Genomic DNA, 14,098 nt, shown 5'->3' with positions numbered 1-14,098 from the left:
CCCATGGACGTGTAAAATGTAAAATAAACAGATTGATGTATGGTCAAAACTAAGCAAACACTTGTATCGGGGCAACTACCTGCAACTTTAGTTTTATTCACCCTTTTCATTGCAAAGGATAATAGTGTTAATTTCAATCAGACGTTATGGCTTACCTACAACTTTTAGTTCATGAAACAGAAATTAAGTTTGGGTGTCTGCTGAGGAAACCAATGGTGGGAAATTCACACTTACAACTAATGTAGAGAAATTCACGCATTTCTATAACATACCAACTGACACTAATGAACAATGAAGGAAAAGTTGTTCAGGAACTCAGGATAGGTAAGCACTGGTGGAAAGCACACAGTAGAACACAGTGCATAAATAGCAAATGTGCTCATTTTTCTGCCCTTTTACTTCATACATTAGTCCACTAAGCTTGTTCCTTTTTGCTATGATTTACAAGCAGGTGAATACACAGACATGTAAGCCAAAAGAAATATACTGTCAAACACTCATAAAGTTACCTTTGCTTAAAAAAAAAAAAAAAAAAAACCACAGCTTTGCCTTCACAAAGCAAGAAACTAAAGTTATTTTAAGAGCATCTGTTAAAAATCAATGTTATAAATATATATCCATATAATTCATTTATTTTTATTAGCATTTTAAAATAAATTTCTCATCTAGAAATCTCTGAGCTGCATTTCAAAATAATTTTATTTTCTGTCTCTTACCAGCAGTTATTAATGAAGTTGAATATGATGGTGTTCTAAGGGTCAGGAAATTCACCTTTAGTGAAGAGCAAATTCTAATTTTTAAAATACAAAAGGGCTTCATATACTGCTTAATCCTGTAACTTACCAAGTTCTGAATCATCAATTGTTCTTGACACCCTCTTAACTTTTAAGGTTACTGCACACCAAAATTAACTCTAGATGTGAAATGTTAACATTTCCAACTTCCCAAGCCATCAAATCCAATGCAGTTAAGTGTGCCCAGCTGGGGATTCCTTCTGACTACCGGAAGTGATGCTAAGGAAACTGCCTAGAAGGCTCTAGAAATATTATTATTCATTTCCTTACAAAAAAAAAGTTGTCCCCAAAGATTTTGCTAAACATGTTTTCTAATATATTATAATTTGTGTATTACTGCAGAAATGTAGTATTACAAAACAAATTATTTCAAGTACCAATTAATCATAATGTCACTAACAGTCAGTTTCACTTTTTCCCTCATAATTAGTATGCCTGGAAAGAAGATAATAAATTTTAAGGAAAAAACTATCACTCCTTTTAAAAGTCCTAATTTAAATGGACTAAAGAAAAAACGTGGACGAGCTTCCATTATTCACAAGTTATACATAATAATTAACAGCTGCTATGCATAAATACATAAAGGTCCTATTGCTGACCTAAGTGAGCCAAATTTTGCCAATGGTTGGGACTGGTACAGTTCAATTCAACAAATGCTTACAGACATCCTTCTGTGTGCCAGACACTTACAGGACTGACAGTACACTGATGAATAAGCTCCTATTCATGGAGTTCTACCAAGGAAAACAGCTATAACACAAGTTTAACTTTTACAATCAGGGTGTACACAAAACGGTGAAAGAAGATTTGCTCTTGTTAGAGGCTTGGGGACAGAAGTAAGCCTACAAACTCCCTTGCCCACTGTCCCATGAGGGAGAATATTCCTTTCCAATTTGTTTCACCAAGGTCAGGAGCATGGCCAGTGTGTGGTCCAAGAAAAGGTCTACATATAGATTTCTTCTCTCTTGCTCTCTTTTCTAGGTGTGTAGACCAATGTGCACTTGGTTCATGGCACATTATCACCACTGGTCCACACAGTGCCCTCTTATCTTATTTGTTACCTTTCTCAAGAGAATAGAGGAATGGGGTCCATAACCTTTGAAATCCGTTTCCAGTTGAACCAACAGACCCAATCACCTCTGTTAATGGTGTCAGAAGACCACTCATCAGTAAAAAGTAGAGATGGCCTGTGAGTGCTCTGGTCAACTAAAGGTCTCTGGCTTTGTTCATCTACAAATAAATAACAAGTCTCCCTATTTCTTTTTAAATAGAATTCCAAATGTATGTAACATGTAAAACAATGCCACTGTATTAACATGCACATAACTGTACTCTTTGTTTTTTTTAATTCTCAGCTTGGAAATTATATTTCAAGTAATAGAATATTCAACAAATCCTAAGACTTCTATGAAGACCATGAAAAGAAAATAAGGTACTAGAACAAAAGTGAGGCAGCCAGCCATTTCTCATTCCACGTCTCAAGACCTTGTTCTTATTATTATAGATCCCTTCTTGGGGTTAGCTTGGATTTTACTGCAGGATCCATCACCAAAGGTTATTAACTATTTCTTACCACCTGGGACACGAACCCCTCTTTCTGAGACTGCTTTGACAAAAACAAACAAAAAAGTGTGAAATAAACCAAGATTTGACTGGTCATCCTAGGTCCCCCCAACTGCTAGCTGAATGACTTTCAAAATGTCTTTAAATTCTTAAGGACTCAATTTCTTCCTCCATAAATGCAGACAGTAACTGTTTTGGACATTTTAACTTAATGGCAATAACAAAAACTACAGGAAGATAAGTAACCGTTTACCCCATTGTATCGCATGGATCCCCTGGCAATTAAAAAAAAAAAAAGATGAATGAGATATTAAGAAATAAAAAGGAAAACAGAGTAAAGACGAAACAAAAATAGAGAAAGAAGGAAACCCAAGAGAAAAGAAAATGGCTATAAGCACTAAATGGTAGCATTTTATCATTATTTTATTTATAGTCTACACTAGCTGGGTGCTCTTCCATACACAAGATGCATCTAAAACCCAACTTGTTTGATAAATGGGGGGAGGACAAGGTGCCTCTAAGATAGGTGTGCTTAAATCCAGAGCAGCCATAGCTTTTATCAAATTCTCTTCCAACCTGAAGAATCTAACGATTCTATGAAATCACTTCAATTTGTGAAAGCCCAAGCAAAAGAAATTCAAAGTTATTTCAAAAAAAAAAAAAAAAGAAAATGTAACTTTGACTCAGGTCAGTCAAGTATTACCAGGATAGATAAAAGCAGATTTGCAGCAATAGTTAACAATTCATTGCCTCAGGTTTTGCCACAATAAGAGCAAACATCCATATATTGGAAAGGAATCAGATGGTAAATTAAAAAAAGACTGTTTTCAATCCTTGTATTTGGCATCACATAGATTCACTGTATTTTAATTCTTTTTTTTTTTTTTTTTTTTTTTTAAGAAAAGCATGGATCAGTTAAGGAAACAATGTAAGTTCATTCTGATCTTTAGGAAGACATTCTTCTCACCGTATTGTTGACTTTGACAATTTCTCTTTTTTCTTATTTGGCCAAAATACAATGCATTCTCTAAACAAAAGATAGATGCAAAATGTTTCCTTTGCAGCTTTTATACAAATCTCTTGCTTTTCCAACAGGATTTGGCAACTCAAAATCTAAAGCACCATAGAAAATATTATGTTTACGAGTCTTATTATTCATCCTTGTGTCTCCAATATAGTTTCAATTTGACTATACCTTTCAGTGTATAGGGAACCACTCAGCTTGAATCTTTTAGGTTCAAAATTCCATAAATTTTAAATGAGGCAAGTAAAAGGAGGTGGAGAAGATCATAACTCCATTTCTTATGGCTTTAACAATAAAAGCACATACCTGGTATGTACTTAAAAATGTACTATGTGCCACAAAGCTCCTCAACTCAACAATCTCCCTCCTGACCAGTCTACTCTCAAAATAAAGTCAGCTACTCCTCACCTCTCTACTTCCACTTCCTTCCATTTCACAAATGCATTGTCAATTTCCTCTGTATTTCAGAGACCAGTTTATCAGCACAGCATAGTCTTGAACAAAATTATTGTGAGTGAAGATAGGGTAATCAAAAAAAAAAAAATCATGTTAAGAACTGTAATAGTCAAGAGTTGTAACTTTTCAACCAGGAAGAGCTACGGTTCTGAATTTGCTACAACTGCTCCTTGAAGTGGACAAACATAATTAGCCTTGGGAACACTCAGATTAAGACCATGACAAGCTATTTTAATGAATTATATCAAGAAACATAGCTGCTTTCACTGCCTCAAATAACACTGCAGTGTAAGTACAACAGCTAGCATTGGAGGGAAAAGAGCCTGTGCGGCAGCCCTTGGTGACTACACTTCCCTCCAGTGCAATGCAGGCAGCAGGACATCAGCGCTTTGAGTCCTAGCATAAACTGCTGCAGAATCATCGACTGGCAACAATGTGCCTTCCCAGAGAGCCTGGTCTTGCAGAATCCAGGCTATGAGGCTTGGAAATGCTGCATGAATTTTGTGGCTACCAGGTTGGGAGCAAGGTTTTTTTAACGGCTTCCTGAAAATCAGATGGCAACTGGTTTTCTCTTCAAACAATGGTATATTCTTAAAGAAAATCAAATTATCAATGAAATTAGCCATGTGCCCGCAGGCAAGTTAACTACTCTTGCATTTCTCAGACTAGGTTTCCTTATCTCTAAACTACAGAAAATGATACCTAGATGTCACAGGGGAATTGGAAGGATTAAAAGACAAAATGTGTGTAAAGCTTCCAGCACAACGTCTGGCACAAAACAGTTGCCCTAAAAAGTTCAATACTCTTCCTTTCCCTGCTCCCCCTCCCAATAAAACAGGAAAAGGCAAGAGGCAAGTAACTAAACAACTTCTTAATATTCCAAGTTTTTACCCAATCATCTCTTCTTCTTTTAAAACCACGGGCTTGAAATCTTTACTGTTCACTGTCAACAACAGCATATACTGCTGTATAGTCAGAATTTTAAAATTTAGAAATCAAATCTAACCCCTTATTCAACAGATGCTGCCGGGGAAAGAAAAGGGCTTTCCTTTTATCTGTATCATCTTGATTTAGTAGCAGAACTTAAAGTCGAAAAATAAACGTGGAAGAACAAAACAGGAATACTATTTTTTAAATATGTTTTTCAAAAATCAAACCTGAGCCTACACGACCCATTGTGCAAACAGTCCCTTTAGGAGAAAAACTGCAACTGTGATTAATTTCTCTTGAGAATATTTCTTACTTCCCATTTGGAGAGTTTCACATGTTTCCAAACATATTTTCTTGATGTCCTCCATGTTATTGCGTACTCTCTCCTTCCCTTAATTTGTTTCTTTTCCAGTGTATAAATCTATTACTCTATTATAGATTATTATAATATAAACTCATAAATTCAGGAATTTAAAAAAAATCTTGAAAAGCATGCTTTTCAGAAACCATTACAATCTGTTAAACAGTTGCTCTCTCTCAACTTCTAGAAAGATCCCTCAAGAGAGAAGTCCCTTTTTCATTCTGAACTTCTAATTCTCAAATTTTGATTATGTCCTGCTAGTTACCAAAAACTCCATTATACTGCTACTCTCATTTCAATATTGTACATAAACAATTTCCCATCTTACTAATGAAATGCTTTTTGAATGCAGTAACATATTTAACATGTGCACGTTATGAAGAGTATAGGCAAACTCAAACTATTAAAAACATGTAACTATTAGGAAAGCCATCTTAGTCACTATATGTGACTACAGCTAAGCTTTTCTCTTAAGTATCTAAAGCAAATCACCAGACTTTTACCTAGTACCCTCATATAGCTAGATAAGAAAGTAAAAGTAAAATAATCAAAGCAGACTACTTCTAACAGCAGAAGCTCCAAACTCCTTAGTTTCTCTGTTGTGCTCAATCCTTTAGCAAATTACAGGCTTGAAAACAAGGAGTAGCTCTATCACTTAACAAGTGACTAAGAAATGACTTTGTTAATTAGAAGTCCAAGGGTGAGAGGCTCCTTTCTACCAAAGCTCTGAATAAACACCAACATCAGGTCAACCACAGCTGTCTTGGTCCCAGGAGTAGCTTAAGCTGATGACTCAAATTCCCAGCAGGATTCTAGTTTAATATTTATTGAAACTCTGAGCTTAGTCACACAGTGACTTGGAATTTAAGGCACATGGGGTCTCTTCTTTCCATCCTTAAAGATATTTTTGCTAAGTGACACAAAGTTAAAGAGGCAAGATGGGTTTTAATTTAGAGTTTTTATTCCCTGAGGTGTAAAAAGTTAAAATTTTATTTTCTGGGGATAGTGAACCATACTAGCTCTGAATTTCAAACACAACTATTAACCCTGTCAAATAATTCTATTATCAAGTTTTACAAAATTGTTTATTTTTATTCTTATTTTTATTTTTTACCCAAGCCCTATGTATTGAAAGTGGACAGAAGGAAGGGAGGGAAGGAGAGGGGGAGAATGGATGAATGGATGGATGTCACAATCACCTTTCTAGCCAAAGTTGCAACATAGGCTGGAGTTCTTGAAATTATTTCAACCAAAAAAAGGATCATATGACTCATAATTTGTTTAGCAGGTATTCACCCCATTATCTTCAAGAAAAATCTATCTTAAAATTGTGTATAGCTTTTTTAAAAATCTTAATACTAAGAGGATCCTTTTTTTCATAACCCCAAAGAGTGGTTTTTTTCCTCTATTTTCGAGTTGCCAGCCTCAATTCTTTAAATCTGATTCACATTATACTACTTTCAGAGTTCTAGGCTAAATGTTTATCCCTAGCATGATTCAAAGTATTAATTTCAACAAAATCCTAATATAATGATAAAATGTATCACATTTATTTTCAACTCTTTCCTATTCTTCTGTTTTAAGAACTTAAGGAAAACTATTTTATGTTTCGGGTACATTTTGATAAGCTAAAATACCACAAATTTTGTAATGCTTCATTTGTAATATTTGCAAGATAGTGTAGGGATCAATTTGAATTTCAAGGTTCATGATATAGAGTATATACCAGAACAGTGAGAAAAGTTAGTATAAATTCCTACTCATCTCAGTTTGTATATTTATTGCAACAAATTAAAACTGCATTTCACAACTCGTAGTAAAACAAAAGGAAAGTTCTGTTCTAAATAAACTCCAATCTTCAGAATCCTATACATTCAGTATCCATCAACCTGAACACTAAATTTCAAGAAAAAACAACAGATGGGCATCCATATGATAGTTTGCAAAGAAACCCTGATAAGACTTCAGGAATTTCTGTGGTCTCTATTTTCCCCCTACCATGAATCATAGGTAATGTGCTTAAATAAAGCATTCCTTCTGCAGTTATTTACATTGTTTATCAAAGATCCTATAAAAGAATTATCCAGTTCACCACACAAACTTTAGCACTCAGAACACTGTTTTCCCTGTTGATGAAGACCCTCGGAAAATTCCAGATCTTAAAAGATTAAAGAAAATGTGATCTAACATTAATTCATTTTCCTCCAAACAAAGTATAACTCCTGATTCCATGCTGGTACCCAGTTTTGACCCTCTACTTTAGAGATATCTCAGAGACATTCAAAACAAAGTGGGAACATGCACAAATGGGGAACTTGTCATTTTTCACCCTCAAACAACCACTATTTATATAATATTGCTGGCCTCATAAAAGGGAATAGAGAATCCATTACCATCAGCAATTCATGCCTCTGCTTCAGCATCAGATGCAAACAGGATACGGAAACTAGATCTCTCTCCTCCATTTACTTTTTGTTCATTCCAACCTCTCGACATAATCTTTAGTTCCATTCCAATGGCCTGTTTCATCATCTGACATTCCTGGTTTTTTACCTTCTCAAGTCTTAGCAACCATACTGGTGTTACATTTCTCTAATTGTTGTGTTATCTAAATATTATAGGAGGAGCTTGCTCATTCCCCCTCCCCCAAAAGTCCCTGAAAAAACAACAACTTAAGGAAATGCAACTTGAATCTTTTTAGTTCACAGATTCAAACTCATACATCCTGCGAGCCCCCTACCCTATCTTGCTGAAATTTTTCTTTTGACTTTTCAATAGTTGTCAAGATTATTTTAATGAAAATATTTCTCCAGTTGGAAGACATGGGTATACAGGACTTTGCTAGAACGACAAATGCTTTTTCCCAGTCTTCATCCGTGTAACAGTAAATCATTATTAAACAAACACACAAAATAAAACTCACTCTGATTGTGTATCAGTCACCTGAAGGGGCAGAAAAGTACAAGAGTGAAGAAACTTCACCCCAACCACAGCCAAGAAGGAAAGTTGCAATCAAGGCACTTTTCACAGAAGAAAATATCCAAAGATGTAGACGCTGTTTATTTTAGAAAAGGGGAAGAAAGCAAGGGAGGGAGGGAAAGGGTAGGGAAGAGACTAGAACTCCTCTTCTCTTACTAACCTACATTAAAAACTAATTGTAGCAAGCAATCTCAAACGCAAAACTGACCCTATCACAATTTAAAGTGAATAATGCTTTCCTCGACAAAAATTCGATATTTTAAACTCATTCTGAGCAAAATTATCTTTTAACCTGATACACCAAACTATTAGTTTTTCCCAAACAACAGTTAGAACATGAGCTTTTAAGTTTCTTAAATTCTTTATGTTTTAAAATGAAAAGCCAAATTCCTTTAACTTCATATATCCTAAGTCACTCTGATTTAAAATTACTTCTATGTCATTGTCTTCTAGCACTGGTCTGCAATAGAATCTGTGCAATTAACAATAATCATCTTCCCTCTGATCTTTCTAGAGTCAAGGATGGCATACCTCCTTATCTTATTTGTTCCATTAGATTGGCATATTTTGCCTCATCTGTCACCTTCTATCAAACTCTGCTTTCAGATATGCGTTAATTCATTTTTAGTTGTCCTCAATGTTCTAAAATAGTGATGTTTGACAGAATTAATACAGTGCTCTAGTTCTTTCTGTTCAACTGGTATTTAATTAAAGATCTTGGAGGCTATCTTTCTCTCAGGCTATACCACTTAAAGGAGGAACATTACTTCCTCCATGGACAATGTGATAAGCCACATGGCAACAAAGCTGCCTCCCTAACTCTCTCATTTAATAGACTGCTTTACCACATATAAACTACCAGCAAAACAGATTATCACTTTAATTCACATTGATTTTACTTTTCATATCTCTGAACCACAACTCTGCCATGGGCTGCGTTCTCTCAACTTCTGAATTTCCCGAATTTCTGTAGTTGTAATGCTCTCCTATCTTTTTGCTTTTGTTTCATCTGGACTTCCAAAAGTTCTAATGGCATCTGATTTGGAAGAGTTCTTGAATCTCTGAAAACAACGAAGAAGTCTTTAAGCAATCAGAACTGCCTTGGCGCACACACTGAAAACTCCGTTTCAAAATCTTTTGAATTAATACCTTTTGGAGAATAGCCCACTCAACTTGATATGTCATAATTTTCCATTCTAAAGGTGGCATGGATAATTTAAATTGGCACTTGCTATTTATTACTTAAATAATTGTTCTCTTGGATGACCTTTTGAAAGCTAGCACTTCTTCATCATTTTCGACTGTATCAGAACTATAACAGACATGTCAATTTAAGCAAACTTCATGAGCAATAAACTAACAAACAGACTCTAGGTGGTGGTATAGGTTATTTTTTATCATGATGTTTTGCACTTACAACTGCAAGAGTCAGAAAAGCTTTTAGTCTCTTCACACATTTCTTTAGTGCAAAGTTAACAACATTTTAGGCTGTTAAAATTAGCCAAATCCAAGTTCTACAGAGTTTGCAAATGCATGTAAAACAGGCATTAAACCTGGTTTTCAACTAACTTCCCACAGGCATTAAACCTGCCTTTTCACCTAACTCATTTGAATAAAATCAACAACGAACAGTCCTGTTTTTTTTGTTGTTGTTGTTGTTGTTGTTGTTTTTTATGTTTTGATGTGTATTTTGCTCACACTCCTAGGGCAGTTCCTAGGGTAAGTTTGGAAAGAGGTCTTTCTCCACTAGAGTATGACACAGACTAGAGCAACCAATCCTGTAACCTGCAGGGCAGTAGCTGTTCCACTAATGATTCTCCTCCTTTGTCTCTAGGAACTATGCCCAGGCAGAAAAAAAGTTACTATAGGTGATGAAGCCAGCGCTCCCCTGAACCAAATAAACCCTATCGACATTACCAAACTGCTGGGCAAAAGCAGAGCAATTCACTTACTTCGAAGGTGAAAAACACTTCAACATACACCAGGCGGCAACCGACACTTAGGGGCTAAGCAGATGAAACACCATTTGTTTAAAAAGTCTATTATCTCACTGTCTCTTCCACAAAGGTGGAAAACTGATGATTAAACATTGAATAATGCCACCCACTTACTAAACCTATGATTCACTAATAAGCATTCAATGCAATTCATAACTTTAAAGAATGAATTACCGAAGCCCCTTGCTTCACAAATTTTCCCAAGAAACAGAAAGAGCATTCATCACCTATAACCCGACAACCATTTTTACTATGGACACCTACAGATAGCTTCTCTTCCTCTAAGGACACAATTTCCTTCACAATCCCACATGTAATCATTTACAATACCAGAGACAAACTCCAACTCAGTTCCACCAGCCGAATTTTTAAACATCCTTGTGCCTAAGAACGTCTTTTTTCCCCAAAGTAAAATATGCCATTAAAAAATATTTTTAAAAAGCAAAAGTGCTTATCATTCCGTACTTCTTCTACTACCTTCAGCAGCCAATTATTGACGTGATAAAAGGTAGAAACTCCTGGAATGCTTCAGAGATCAACATGTGTCACAGACTCCCAGCCCGTCCGCCTCTAAGACACAGTTGGTTCCTTTGTTCCTTCAGACTGAACACCAACTCCTGATTAAAATTGGGAAACTACTTTGGAAGGGATGTGAGGGTCTGCAGAATACGTCCACGGAAACCTTCATAAAACAATATTCAATAGTAGTAAGGTGGACACAGCAGAAGGGAGAAAGGGCAGCCTCCCGGACTTCCACCGGGCTCACGCTAAATGGGGGCCGGCCCCTGGCTCCTGGTAAAATGATGGCTGAGGCCTCGGGTCCGTGAGCCACGCCATCCGGGGGGGACGGCGAGTGCGGGGAGAGCGGGCCTGGGGTCCGTTGGGGGCCAGGCGAGCTGTCCGTTTTCCTATTCACTTTCCCAGCCGGGTATCCAGCGAGCACGGAGCAGGCAGGCACCCAGGCGAAAGGCGCCGCCCAGGATCCGGCTGGACAGCAGGATCGAGAGCGGCGCGGCGAGCGGTGCCCGGGGTTCGGGACCCAGAGGGCAGGCGAGAGAGCGGCAACCCCGACCCGGCCCCCGGAGCTCCCGTGTCCGACCCCGCGCAGGGGCCACGCGACGGCCGCCCCCTTGCCCAGAACTGGCACGGACGGGCCGGCCGACCCGGGGCCACTCCACAACTTGCCGGCCCGCCGCCCCGGCCCCCCGCGAGAACCCAGGGAGACTCGAACCAGGCAGCAGAGGCAGGATTTCCCCGGAAACGCGCCCTCCCCGCCGCCCCGTGCGCGCCCGCGGCCGGCCGCGCTGCCCGCGCTGCCCCCGCCGCCCCGACGCCCCCGCGGCCCTGCCCGCCAAGCCAGCGCCGACGCTGGCCGCGCTCCGGGGCCGTTTCCGGCGGCGCCGGCGGCCGCTACTCTGGGCGCCCTGGCCGCGGCCGTCACTCACCCCAGGCCGCCGCGGCTCCCAGCCTCCGGCTCCGTCAGGCTCGGTCCGCGAAGGCGCCTGCCGCCCCGTCCTGGCCCGGCACCCCGGCGAGCTCTTCCCTCCGACCAGCGGCGCTCCCGGCGCAGCGGCGGACGCGAGGCCACGGGCGGACGGGCGCGCGCGGGTGGCGGGCGGGCGTGGGGCCGGATCGTCCCTGCGCCTCGCCGCCGCCTCCTCCGCCGCCGCCTCCCGAGTTCGGGGCTCTGCTGCAATGTCTGCGAGGCTGACTTTGAGCGCCTCGCTCGCCGCCCGCCCGCCCGCAGCCGCGCTCCTCCCTCCGCCGCCGAGTCCGCCGCGGCCCAGTCCCTCCCCTCGCCGCCCCACGCCATTCAGCTCTTCAGCCAAGTTTCTTAACCCTTTTCTCCCCCTCCCTCCCATTGTCAGCCGGTCAGGAGGAAGTCGTGCGGGTCCGGGCCGCTCGCGGGAGCTGCGGAGCCCCCTATGGTTCGTGGATTTCCTCCTCGCCTGCTCTCCGGGTGGCTCAGACGGGGCTGCAGGGCCCGGAGGCAGCGAAAGGACCGCGTCCCCAAGAGAGGGGCTGCTCGGCGCGCCCGGGCCGTCCTCCGGGCTCCCAGCTCTGTCCAGCCGCCTGCGACCGCTGCAGGCGCCTGGACAGCTCCTTCTGGGAACCCGGGGAAGCGCTCTCGGGACCCAGGCCGAATGCTGCCGTTTGGGCAGAGCCTGGGGACCGGGGCGCCCCAGGGTCCCCGCCTGGGTGCTGGCGCCTTAAACATCTACCTCCTCCCCTTCACCCCACAACACGCGGTCCCTGGGCCCCCTTTCACCCCCCACCCAATTTCTATCTCCTTGTCATCTGTGTGTCCTGCTTTAATCTTGCGGGGCGCGGGCGCGAACTCTGGGTCACTTTGACCCCACGCCCAGCACGTAATAGGCACCCAGCCCTCATGTGGAGCGACTCCGGGAGGAAAACTAGGAAGGAGACCTGAGGAGCGCCCCGCTCAGCTCCCTGGACAGACGTAGGACCCAGGAGCAGGGTTAATCCTCGGCTGCTTTGTCACTGCGAAGTCTCCAGCGGAGTCTGTCAGCCAATCTACATCATCCCCGGGAAGGATCTGACCCAACCAGACAAGGCAAAAGGAGCAGGGCTGCTACTTCTTCAGCAGCTCTCCTCGGTTCAGTCTCCGAATAAGAAATAACAATTACATCACGAGGCCGGGGCGGCAGCGCGGTGGAGCCTCTTGGTTTCCTGCAGCCTAATCTCGCTGAACCCGCCTCTAAACTGGGGGGGCTACAGACTGGTGAAACGAGAAAGTGGAGGGAGGAGAGAGTCATACGAAACCATCATTTCCCCTTATCCGTGTATTCGCTGTTTTAAAAATCGTATCCTCAGCGCTCCCCAAACATCTCCCTAGAGCTATTAACACCCCCTCAACACCTCCCCAGATGTCAGGTTTCTTTTTGACTTGAGCATCCAGCATTTAGTAATTCGCCATGAAAAAAATTACCAGGGGAAACCAATGTTGTCGCTGAAATTGTTTTTGCTTGACACAAAAAAGCTAAAGTATAGCTTAGTCTCACCCGAAATTCTGAAATGGCATGCCTGTGTTAAAACACTTATTACATAAGACAAATGAGCCGATGAGGCACTCCATTCTTACATGTAGGTTTTCATATCCTGAAGAATTTGATAGCATTTGAAAATGGAGTGGCTAATGCGCTTAAAAAACAAAAACTATCCAAGTCATGAAACTGTATTCTATGCCTGTTATGTAATGGCTGTATTGTGTACTGCAAATTTCACTTAACCTTTAAAAATATGAATGAGAGTTTTAGAATACTATCACAGTCTTGAAAGTGAAAGCAATTTTTCAAATTAATGCTTAATAAATTCAGCACCTAGCACAGTGCCGGGCACATGGTACCGATGTTTTTCTTAGTGACAATGGCACATTTTGAAACAATTATTTTACATTACCCTACTGATTGAACTATGCAATCTGTTGCCATTTTATATAGTTAAACCTCATATAATACCATATTATTTGCATATACCACAATTCAAAATCTGCTGTAGGCAAATTAGTAAAGGCTGCTGTTTTTTAGTGCATCATTTATTCAGAATTGATACAAAGCAAACCGTTTCAATTCAATGATGACCAGCGTAATTGGAGCTTGGCCCCTTAGTGGGGGTCAAACTTTTTTTACGAAAATTATTTTTAACCATAATACAAAGATTTTTCTACAATGTATTGCAAATGTTTCTCTTAAGTGGTTTATTGAACATCATTTAGCATTTTCTTGACAATTCAGTGTCAATTTTATTAAAAGTAATTATTGTAGTAGGTTGTAGTGGATTCAGGAAATATATCCAGTTCCTATTCTATATTCTTCCTAGGTGTTAGGGATTCTCCCAGGAGGTACAAAAGCTATCAGTGGCTACACCGAGGGACTGTAGGATGCTATGACTTAGTGATTATCTCTGCCTTTTGTAATTTCTCTCTCTCCCCCTTCACTAACTGACAATCTGTTGTCCTTACTGTTACTAGCAC

The 14,098-nt window shown here is 40.7% G+C and overlaps 1 protein-coding gene across 6 annotated transcripts in view; it reads right to left on the bottom strand.

The window, feature by feature from the left end:
• Nucleotides 1-12,715, bottom strand: part of NRIP1 (nuclear receptor interacting protein 1) — a 105,547-nt gene extending 92,832 nt beyond the window's left edge. For 3 of the 6 annotated variants that reach the window (XM_073010337.1, XM_073010334.1, XM_007966946.3), the window contains exon 1: nt 11,550-11,574. The gene's annotated coding sequence lies outside the window, so the exon portion shown is untranslated. Of the gene's footprint in view, nt 1-11,549; nt 11,637-12,531 lie in introns of those variants that run through there. The other 3 variants (XM_073010336.1, XM_037982803.2, XM_007966999.3) reach the window with 3 other exon arrangements.
• Nucleotides 12,716-14,098: the final 1,383 nt, after the last annotated feature.

This window comes from Chlorocebus sabaeus, chromosome 2 (genome assembly GCF_047675955.1).
Source record: "Chlorocebus sabaeus isolate Y175 chromosome 2, mChlSab1.0.hap1, whole genome shotgun sequence".
NCBI classification, from domain to species: Eukaryota; Metazoa; Chordata; class Mammalia; order Primates; family Cercopithecidae; genus Chlorocebus; species Chlorocebus sabaeus.
Note: the sequence above shows the minus strand (reverse complement) of the source record. Positions and strands in the feature narration are given on the sequence as shown.